This window comes from Eucyclogobius newberryi, unplaced genomic scaffold (assembly GCF_026437365.1).
Source record: "Eucyclogobius newberryi isolate DKJ021-1_F unplaced genomic scaffold, fEucNew1.0.hap1 SCAF_8, whole genome shotgun sequence".
Classification (NCBI taxonomy): Eukaryota; Metazoa; Chordata; class Actinopteri; order Gobiiformes; family Gobiidae; genus Eucyclogobius; species Eucyclogobius newberryi.
The window spans coordinates 1,425,001-1,437,000 of NW_027316500.1; positions in this window are offsets into that span (position 1 = coordinate 1,425,001).

Below are 12,000 nucleotides of genomic sequence, written 5' to 3' on the forward strand. Positions count from 1 at the left end.
AATTAAGTTGATCCCTTTAAAATAAAATGTTTTTTGCTTTATTCGACTGATGACTAAATATTAAAGGTTAATATCTATAGATTTAGCTGATAATGAACTTTGTCTCTTTATTTCAATTTCTACATAGCCATTTATCAAATTAGTGTAAAATTGAATACTGGCATATACCCAGAGTGACTGACACCACCACGGTCTGGAACCAATATGAAAATATAGTATGTAAGAAAAAGCAATTTAGTTGGCTTGACCTTATAATATCCCAAAGATTATAAGTAACATTAAAACCAGCCCACGCAGTTCCTTACACACAGTGGAAGTTTTATTATGTGCCTCAGTATTACATAAGTGTTGTCAATCAAAAACTGTCACAGGTAAAGGTTGATGTCCTGGTTGTGCTGAGAAACGAGACCAGAGACAGAAACGAGACCAGAGAGAGAAACGAGACCAGAGACAGAAGAGAAACAAGACCAGAGAGAGAAACAAGACCAGAGAGAGAAACGAGATCAGAGAGAGAAACGAGACCAGAGACAGAAGAGAAACAAGACCAGAGAGAGAAACAAGATCAGAGAGAGAGAAACGAGACCAGAGACAGAAACGAGACCAGAGACAGAAGAGAAACAAGACCAGAGAGAGAAACGAGATCAGAGAGAGAGAAACGAGACCAGAGAGAGAGAAACGAGACCAGAGACAGAAACGAGACCAAAGACAGAAGAGAAACAAGACCAGAGAGAGAAACGAGATCAGAGAGAGAAACGAGACCAGAGACAGAAACGAGACCAGAGACAGAAGAGAAACAAGACCAGAGAGAGAAACGAGATCAGAGAGAGAGAAACGAGACCAGAGACAGAAACGAGACCAGAGACAGAAGAGAAACAAGACCAGAGAGAGAAACGAGATCAGAGAGAGAAACGAGACCAGAGACAGAAACGAGACCAAAGACAGAAACGAGACCAGAGACAGAAGAGAAACAAGACCAGAGAGAGAAACGAGATCAGAGAGAGAAACGAGACCAGAGACAGAAACGAGACCAAAGACAGAAACGAGACCAGAGACAGAAGAGAAACAAGACCAGAGAGAGAAACGAGACCAGAGACAGAAACGAGACCAGAGACAGAAGAGAAACGAGACCAGAGAGAGAAACGAGACCAGAGACAGAAACGAGACCAGAGACAGAAGAGAAACAAGACCAGAGAGAGAAACGAGACCAGAGACAGAAACGAGACCAGAGAGAAAATCAGTAGACATCCAGTGAATAATAAAGCAAAAAAAAAGAAGAGAAAATCAAGTATTTTTTCCCATGCTACCAATGTCCAGTATAATGTTAGTCCAGTCCTGGATCGTCAGTGCATTTTATGTCATCCATTTTTTTGTGAGGGCCTTTTTTGTGGTTGCTAGGACCAGAGCACCAGAGAGCTGCTGGTTGTGTCTGTGGCAGGAGTCCTGAGTCCCAAATACAGAGTTCTGAAATCCATTGGGATGGTGATGTCATAAATTGTCTGTAAGGCATTGTTAATATCAATCCAATACTTGTGAACAACAGGACAATCCCAAAACACATGAAAGTGGTTTGCCTCCTGACTGCCACTTCCTCTCCAACAGGCTGTGATCCTGTGGTTCTCCACTGAGACAGACTTTCCCTTTCTTCATCAACCAGATCAAAGTGACCCTCTCTTTCCCTTAATGTCATCAATAGAGTGGCTGCTCAGATTGTTAATACATTTGTATAATTTAGCTTTTAATCCCATTGAAATTTCAGATTTATACACTTTAATTAATGTTTCCGTCAAAAGGCATCATTCTTTTTGATTTCTTGAGCATAATAAATCCTAAATACCTTTAAAAGTCCTGTTTGTCCAAGCCAAACGATTCTTTCAACACCTTTGAATTCTTCAGATGATTCTCCTTTACAATTTGGTAAAATACCTTTATACCTTTTGTTGTTTAGACTTTAAATCTTAGGTGTGAAATGTTGATTGTAAGCCAACCAATAAAAAACAAACAACATCTTTGTTCATTTTGTATGTATTGATTAGCTCGTTCCCCCCCCCCCCCAGCACAACATCTAAACTTTTTTTCCATTGAGCCTCATATTCTGGATCACACCAGCAACGCTCTGATTTGAGCTGAAATATAGTCATAGTACTTAAAGTTTTGAATCGGAGACAGTTTTTTCTCGTGCTATACAAATCTAGAGATTGTTTTATTCCACTCATCAAACAGCCAGTTGGGGATGTAAATCGGAAGGGTCTGAAACAGATAGAGAAATCTTGGAGAACATTCATTTTTAAAGTTTCATTCCTTTGACTTGGACTTAGGGGGATAATGTTCCATTTTTCAATATAAATATATATAATAGAACATCATCTGCATAGCAGGCAATTATATGTTCCGTCCCATCAATTGTAACTCCGTGAATTGTTTTTGATTGTCTAATGAATTGGGTCAATGGTTCCAAATACAAAGCAAACAGGAGGGGAGACCAGGCACAGCCCTGCCAAACCCCCTTTTCCGGATTCAGGGGATCTGTCAGATGACCATTGATTTTAATTCTTGATGTAGGACCATCGTAAAGAGCCCCAATATTTGTTATAATTAAATTGTCACTTTGAAATTTGTTTAGCACATTAAACAAAATGGAAAGCTAACAGAATCCAAAGCCTTTTCAGCGTCCAAACTAATTATTTTGGCTTTGTTTTGCTGTTTTTGTAATTGGCTCATTATGTGTAAGGATCGTCTTATGTTGTCATCTGATCATTGTGGATTCAAGTTTGGGAGGATTTGTTCCATTCTTTTGGACATAATTGAGGTGAATATATGATACTAAACATTCAGAATAGAAGTAGGTCTAAATGAATCAGAATCAGAATCAGAAAGGGTTTGTCAATGAACATAATTCACAAACATAGGAACTTGTCTTGGTGATCGGTGCAACATAAACAATGACCAATGAATAAGGCAAAAAGAGAAACATGAGGCCTCTTTCCAACTAGAGGGGTCTGAGTTTTCTTAAAGGTGGTATGGACGATTTTTTTCAGCAATTTTTTTTATCATATTTCCTCGTGGCGTGGATAAATCATTTGTCCTGCCACGTATCAATCATAAAACGCACCTATCGCTCACCTGCGCATGCGCACTTCCGCCTGCGTTCTCAAATCGTTAAAAGTTGCCAAAAGGCACCGTGTGTCTTTTAAAGCTTTTTACCACTCTGAGGTGAACTCATCGCTCCCCGGAGATTTATTGTTCCTTAATCTTCTGATTGCGCCCTGTATTTCCAAAACTATTATTTCAGCTCCTACTTTTTATGTGGTTCTTCTGACATAACAGGTATATTAAGGGTGTCCAGAAAGGAATTTATATTGTCTTCTTTATTGTCTGGAATTTTTTTTATAAAAGGATTCAAAGGCTGGTCTTGTTTAGTTAAGATAATTTTGCCTGTGCCATATTTTAATTGTTCTTTCAGCTTGTTGTTTTCTAAGTTTTCTTAAAACAAAGGGTCATTAAGCAGGCTGACTTTGAACCGCCACAGTGCGTTTTTCTCTTTCCTAAGTCACAGAAATGTAGACAGGAGCATGATTACTTGGGTCTATTGTTCCTATATCTGCTGTAGTGGTTTTAGATCTGCCTTTATTGAGAACAAAAAAGTAATTTATTCTGGAATAGATTGTATGCAGATAAGAAAAAATGGGTGTACTGGTGAGCCTAAGGGTTCATTTCCCTTCAAATGTAAATCAATCCTATGTTCTTCAACAAGATACGGAACTCCTTATTTATTGTTCCTCCAGTGCCTCTTGAGTTCGACATATCTAATGTAGGCTGAATGCGAAAATTCTAATTGCCGCCACAAAATAAGGTGATTTACAATTAGGGTGATTTACAATTAGGTCCATGACATGGGCATAGATATCACTCCCTGGTAAAGCATACATACACATTCAAAAGTGTGAACACCTTTCCATTAATATTCCCCGTAACCAGTACACATCAGCCCTCTTTATCCTCCATCCATCCATCTTCTTCCGCTTATCCGGGGCCGGGTCGCGGGGGCAGCAGTCTAAGCAGGGACTCCCAGACTTCCTCTCCCCAGACACTTCTTCCAACTCCTCGGGGGTCCCGAGGTGTTCCCAGGCCAGCTGAGAGACATAGTCCCTCCAGCTCTTCCCGGTGGGACATGCTCGAAACACCTCCCCAGGGAGGCGCCCAGGAGGCATCCGGAACAGATGCCCGAGCCACCTCAGCTGGCTCCTCTCGACGTGTAGGAGCAGTGGCTCTACTCCGAGCTCCTCCCGTGTGATGGAGCTCCTCACCCTATCTCTTAGGGAGCGCCCAGACACCCGGTGGAGGAAACTCATTTCGACCGGTTGTATTCGCGATCTTGTCCTTTCAGTCATTACCCAAAGCTCATGACCATAGGTGAGGGTAGGAACGTAGATTGACCGGTAAATCGAGAGCTTTGCCTTTCGACTCCTTCTTCACCACAACAGTCCGATGCAGCGACCACATCACTGCAGCCGCTGCACCGATCCGCCTGTCAATCTCACATTCCATCCTTCCCTCACTTGTGAACAAGACGCCGAGATACTTGAACTCCTCCACTTGGGGTAAGGACTCCCCACCCACCCTGCGAGGGCTTTTTCCGGTTGAGAACCATGGCCTCGGATTTGGAGGTGCTGATTCAGATTTGGAGGTGCTGATTCTCATCCCACACTCGGTGGGACTCGCTGCTTCACACTCGACAGAGGCACTGTCCCTGACCGCCACACAATGTTGCAGAGACATGTCAGCCAAGACAGTCCTACAACATCCAGAGACTTAAGGTACTCAGGGCGGATCTCATCCACCCTGGTGCCCTGCCACCGAGGAGTTTCCAACAACCTCAGTAACTTGAGCTTGGGTGACTGGGGACTCCATCTCCATCTTCATCCATCAGACGTGACAGTGGGATTAAAGAGGTCCTCAAAGTATTCCTTCCACCGTCCAATGACATTCCCAGTCGAGGTCAGCAGGTCTCCACCCGCACCGTAAACGGTGTTGGTGAAGCACTGCTTCCCCCTCCTGAGGCACCGGACGGTTTGCTAGTCCTCCTCCATGGCCTCCCCAAACTCCTCCCAGCCCCAGGTTTTTGCCTCTGCGACTGTGACTGCAGCCCGCCTGACCTGCTGATACCTGTCATCCCTCTTTATCCTTACAATCAAAACTCTGTTCAAAACTATTCAGTTTGAAATCAAAATTGCAACTCCCCTTCAATGTTTGCCTTTGTATGATTCATAATGGGATTTTTTCCCCACAGAATTTCGTACAAAAGCAGGATTATAAAGTCTGACGTTATCAATCACTTCAAAGTAACATCACCATGTGACCACAACCCAAACTCACATACCCCACGCTGGTGGCTCCATCTCTCGTGTTGTTTAGTCCTTGTGTTTTGCATTTTCTTTAGGGGCACCTCTGCTTCTCCTGGTGCTCTGAATCTGATTATGTGTTTTTTTAATCACCTGTTTTCCAATGGGACTGTCCACGGTACTGCAAAAGGAACATCAGAAACTAGAGAAATATCACGGCCTCAGAGAGGAGCTGGAGAAGGCCTGGAATGCGAAGGTATCGGTGGTGTCCGTAGTGATCGAAGCACTTGGGGCAGTGACCCCCAACTGGAGGAATGGCTTGAAGGCTTTAATTCTTCCCAGACGTGGCAAAACTTTACCCATTTGTCTTTGTGATCCCTTAATTTTTGCGGCCTTCATGACGCACTTTTCTCATGATCGTTAAGAAACCTGATTATCATTATTATTGTGGTTTATCACCTAACTTGTCTTTTCTGTTTTTGGTCTAGGTGATGTGCTCTTTCTATTGTAATGGGTTGGGGACCGCAACTCCAATCCCAGAAACAAGCTCCGGGATCAACTTTTTGAGGAAACTTCACCCTCCAGGGAGCGACCTCGACCCCAAATCCAGAACCTATCTTTCACATTCTTGTTCTCCGGCCGCAGTGTCTCCATCTCGGCATTCAGCTCCCACAACCCATCCATAATGTCTGAGATATGCTGCACTGCTTCACCAATTCATGCTTTGCCTCCACTTCCCTCCTTCAGCTCCAATTTGGTAGCTTCCATTTGGTCAAACTTGATATTGTATTTTTCTGCTCCCACCTCAGCTCTCACTGAAGTCACACTGCATTTCACACATTATGTGGGACACCTGTTGTAAAGTTATGTCCAATAGGGACGGGCCTGGAGCCCCGGGGGGCCTCATTAGCTCATGAGACAATCTGTTTATCACGGCCACGGTCAGTCAGCTTTGATTGTTTAGCTCCCGTGGTGTTACCTGTCCTGTGTTTTCTGTGTACACTCATTTCTTTCTTCTTGTTTCTTGGGATTATGTGGGTGAAACTGATTTTATTTTATTTATTAAGTTTCGGCAGTAGCAGAGTGCGTGTTGCCCACGTCATACATGGAAGTCAGATAAACTATATTTTATTCTACAACTGCCCACAAAGAGTCTTAATTGTCTTTTTGCACTGGTTTGTAAAGATATTCCAACAAATTTATATACTGTCTGTCAATTAGGCAGCGTCAAAGGCGTCGGAGCAGTGTTTGGGTGCAGAAAGAGCATGTTGTTCTGATGTGAAGCAGACCAAGAATAGCCGCGCAGCTCTTTATGTTGTCCTGTACATTAGCAGATATGTTTTGGCTGGTGCCCATGGCGGAGTTCTCCGTGGGTGTGCATGTTTAGTTATGTGAACTTTAGGGAAACACTGGGCCTGATTAGGCCATGTCTCACTGCTGTCATTAGCACACAGTGGACACACTGGGCTTAATGGGAGAGACACATTGCAGCTAATTGCCTCAATTTGGATGAAGCCTTGTGACAGCTCGCTGGTGAGGAAGGGCACACACAAGGTCAATTGTCCTGCGCCTGAATGCTAAACTCATCTCTAATGTGTTATGATTGAGCGAGTAGACACTAATGAACAAGGAGGGCTCATTATTTCAGGGTTCAGAGAGTACAGAAAGCACAAGGAGAACGCTTTTCACTTCAGTGCGCCAGACTCACTGTGCAAAATCATATCATTTCAACTATCGTCATTCGATGGAATGACGATAGTTGAAATGATAAATGTCAGCCCATGTCATTTGGAAAATGGCCTGTTGATAAAGCCATTCATGGAGCTTTCTGACGTAAAACCACATAGAACTACCATCATCAGAGAAGCCGTGGAATTGTTTTTCCTCATGCTTAATTAGATGCAAAAAAAGGAAAGAATATTGTGTATTCACTTGCAAGGGTCTGAAGCGGCCCATGCAAGGTATTACCTGCCAGAGGATCAAGCCTGGAGTGCCAGTTTGAACTAAACTGCATCCAAACCGCAAGACTCTCTCTGAACTTGCACATTTATTTAAGCTCTAGACTGTTGAGTAGAGCCATGAGCAATTAAAAAAACAACAACACACAATCTTGCCTACAGACTGTTCTTGCTGCTAATGCTAACATTGCTACTAATGAGTTTTCTCCCTTTTCTCCCTCTCTCCAGAGCACTGAGGCTCACACATAGTGACGACTCCTGCTGTCTGAGCAATCTACAGGGATATCACATATTTATTATATATTTCCTCACCAAATATGTTCTTATGATAAAACTCAAATATTAAGTGTTGAGGTATGGGCCCAGGGTTGCACTTTAAACTGTATTTTGATGTTTAAATTACTTTAATTTTTATTTAATTTTTTTAATTTAAAAAAAACAAAGACTTTAGATTCTAATACACACAATAGTTGCAATTTCCTAAATGTTGAAACAATTATTTAATTAAATTAGGCCAAGAATAGTCCTGGCGGGGGCTGGAAAAACACAAAATCGAGTAGTAAACAAGGACGGACATGCTGGTTCTAAATTTGAGTGAAGATTTCATGAAAAAAATATTGAAAGTTGCGCCACCTCAAAAATCAATTAACATGGCCATATTCACCTCATAAAAAAAATAATTTGAGGAATTGTAAAAAATGATATTATGACCCTGCCCTAAGTCATACAGGAAGTCGGCCATATTGGATCAAACACTGCGCTGACAAAAGTGCACCTCGTCGTACTTTTGGCATCTTCTCTTTCACTTCAAATTTGGCCACAAGACACAAAACCCGTGAGCAAAGAAATGTTGTAAATTTGAAATTGATACGCTTTTGAGTATGGTCAACATGAATTTTAAACTATATTGCAATTTTTTTTAATGTTTTTTAAAAATCTCCCTTTCTTAAACTTTTTTTTTTTTAGATTGTAGTGGTTGGTAAGATTTCCAAGCTGAACGCAATGATATGCAAATTGTGTGGCTAGCTAATAAAATGTCTCGCTCCACATTTGATATTTAAAAATTCCAAAAAGACAACTGTAGACAACTGAAAAGATGAATAACGGGTTAATTTGTGAACAGGCTCAACGTGACAATATCAAGTGACTGTAGCTCGAGTTTTTATAGTGGAAAAAAAATAGCAGAAAAAAGAGTTTCCGTCATGATTTATTTTTAATTAAATTTTTTTCTCTCACAAACCACTCCAATTTTTACACACTGAACGTTAACAAAAACTCCTTTTTTTTTTTTACCCAAAATTTCCTCACGAAGGGGGACCAGAGGGTGTGTTCCAACTACAGAGGGATCGCACTCCTCACCCTCCCTGGTAAGGTCTATTCTAGGATACGGAGAACAGATTCCAAATGATAGTTGACCTTGGATTTAGGAGGAGCAGAGTGGTTTTTGTACTTGTCATGGAACACTGTGCTTTGCGGATCTGGAGAAGGCGTTCAACCGTGTCCTTGGCAGTGTCCTTTGGTGGGTGCTCCAGGAATATGGGGTCCAGGGCCCATTTCTCAGTGCTGTCTGGTCCCTGTATGACCGGAGCAGGAGCTGTGCCGACAGTAAGTCAGACCTGTTCCCAGTGCACGTTGGTCTCTCCGCCAGGGCCGCCGATTCTGTTCATTGTTTTTGTGGACAGAATTTCTAGGCGCAGTCGGGTGGATTGCGTCCAGTTTGGAGACCACAGAATCTCGCCTCTGCTGTTTGCAGATGATGTTGTCCTGATGGCTCCATTGAACCCGGATCTGCAATATGCACTTGGACAGATGAGAGTCGCGTGTGAAGCAGCTGGGATGAGGATCAGCACCTCCATATCCGAGGCCATGGTTCTCAACCAGAGAATGGTGGCTTGCCCTCTGCAGGTGGGTGGGCAGTCCTTACCGCAAGTGGAGGAGGTCAAATATCTTGGGGTCTTGTTCACGAGTGAGGGAAGGATGTAGTGTGAGATATATAAGTATTTGGTCAATAACAAAAATTCATCTCAATACTTTGTTATATATCCTTTGTTGGCAATGACAGAGGTCAAACGTTTTCTGTAAGTCTTCACGAGGTTGGCACACACCGTTGCTGGTATGTTGGCCCCTTCCTCCATGCAAATCTTCTCTAGAGCAGTGATGTTTTGGGGCTCTCAGCGGGCAACATAGACTTTCAACTCCCTCCAAAGGTTTTCTATGGGGTTGAGATCTGGAGACTGGCTAGGCCACTCCAGGACCTTTAAATGCTTCTTACGAAGCCATTCCTTTGTTGCCCTGGCAGTGTGCTTGGGATCATTGTCATGCTGAAAGACCCAGCCACGTTTCATCTTCAATGCCCTTGCTGATGGAAGGAGGTTTGCACTCAAAATCTCACAATACATGGCCCCACTCATTCTTTCATGTACACAGAGCAGTCGTCCTGGTCCCTTTGCAGAGAAACAGCCCCAAAGCATGATGTTGCCACCCCCATGCTTCACTGTTGCTATGGTGTTCTTTGGATGCAACTCAGCATTCACTCTCCTCCAAATACGACGAGTTGTGTTTGTACCAAACAGTTCTACTTTGGTTTCATCTGACCATATGACATTCTCCCAATACTCTTCCGGAACATCCAAATGCTCTCTAGCAAACTTCAGACGCGCCCGGATATGTACTGGCTTAAGCAGAGGGACACGTCTGGCACTGCAAGATCTGAGTCCCTGGCGGCGTAGTGTGTTACTGACGGTAACCTTTGTAACATTGGTCCCAACTTTCTACAGGTCATTCACTAGGTCCCCCTGTGTGGTTCTGGGATTTTTGCGGAATATTTGAGGGATTTCTGCGGGATTTTTGCGGGATCTTGCGTGGAGCCCCTGATCGAGGGAGATTATCAGTGGTCTTGTAAGTCTTCCATTTTCTGAGTATTGTTCCCACAGTAGATTTCTTCACACCAATCTGCTTGCCTATTGCAGATTCAGTCTTCCCAGCCTGGTGCAGGTCTACAATTTAGGGGCTCGGAGGGGCTCGGAGTAGAGCTCCTCCACATTGGCAACTCCTGGATGCCTCCTTGAGGAAGTGTTCCGGGCAAGTGCCACCGGGAAGTGGCCCCGGGTAAGACCCAGAAGGAGAGGCCCAATGAGTTTCCTATTCCAAAATGTACGTTATTTTGTGAAATTAACACCTAATATCAGTGTTCAGGACCCTGCACAAGACCCAAGGTGTAGGCTGTGCAAAGGTGGCCCTGACACAATCTTGCACATAACTGCAGGGTGCAAGATGCTGGCAGGGACAGCATACATGGAGCGCCATAACCATGAGGCTGGCGTGTACAGAAACATCTGTGCAGAGTACGGGCTGGAGACCCCAAGGACAAAGTGGGAAACACCTCCAAAGGTGGTGGAGAACGTCCTCTGGGACTTCCAGATACAGACAGACCGAATGGTAATGGCGAACTAACCGGACATAGTGGTGGTTGACAAGGGTCAGAGAAAAGCCGTGGTGGTGGACATTGCAGCACCATGGGACGGTAACATCCGGAAAAAGAACATGAGAAACTAGAGAAATACCAAGGCCTCAGAGAGGAGCTGGAGAAGGCCTGGAGCGTGAAGGTATCGGTGGTGCCCGTAGTGATCGGAGCACTTGGGGCAGTGACCCCCAAACTGGAGGAATGGCTCGAGCAGATCCCAGGAAAAACATTGGACATCTCGGTCAAGAAAAGTGCAGTGCAGGAACAGCAAAGATACTGAAGAACCCTCAAGCTCCCAGGGGCCTCTGGTAGAGGACCCGAGCTTGAAGGGGGAGAAATAGAGAGCCCACGGAGGGTGAGAAAGAGTTATTTTTTTTACATATATATATAGCTTTTATCTTTTATTTTTTTCAAATTTAAAAACAAAACAAGATCATAGAAAATAGACAAAAGAAAATCACGATAAGACATCTAAATAAAACTAAGTGAAGTCCAAATGTAATCCATATTCCATATGTTAACTATATTGTCAGTCCAGTCCTTGATTGTTGGTGCCGTTTGAGTTAATGGACTTCTTTCCTGCAGCCAGGATTATGCTAAAAGATATCTATTTCTGTGTCAATGGCAGGGGTTTTAATACATAGTTCTGAAATCAAATGTTGATTTCTGTAAAATATTTCTGTGCAAGAGAACGGTCCCAAAACACGTGGAAATGGTTTGTCTTCAGGCAATCTCATTTTCTCCAGCAGGCTGCATTTCCTTGAGAATAATGAGCACTTTGACATGGTGTTATGAAAAATCATGTCACATCAATAGAAATCCCTCCAAACATGTGATTTTCCAAGATGTAAATATATTTTCCCATTCTTTGTCAATCAAAATTAAATTACCTTTCCCATTTATTTTGTATGTAATTAAAATAAGTGGGAAATGAGTGGCTGCCTAAATTGTTAATACATTATAATTTAGATATTTTTCCTTTTGAAAGTTCAGATTTATAAGCTTTAATAAATATTGGGGCTACAAGAGGTGAAACGTGGAGTGAAACGTGGGGAAGCACGGGTGAAACATGGGGAAGCATGGGTGAAACGTGGGGAAGCATGGGTGAAATGTGGGGAAGCATGGGTGAAACGTGGGGAAGCATGAGTGAAACGTGGGGAAGCATGGGTGAAACGTGGGGAAGCATGGGTGAAACGTGGGGAAGCATGAGTGAAACGTGGGGAAGCATGAGTGAAACGTG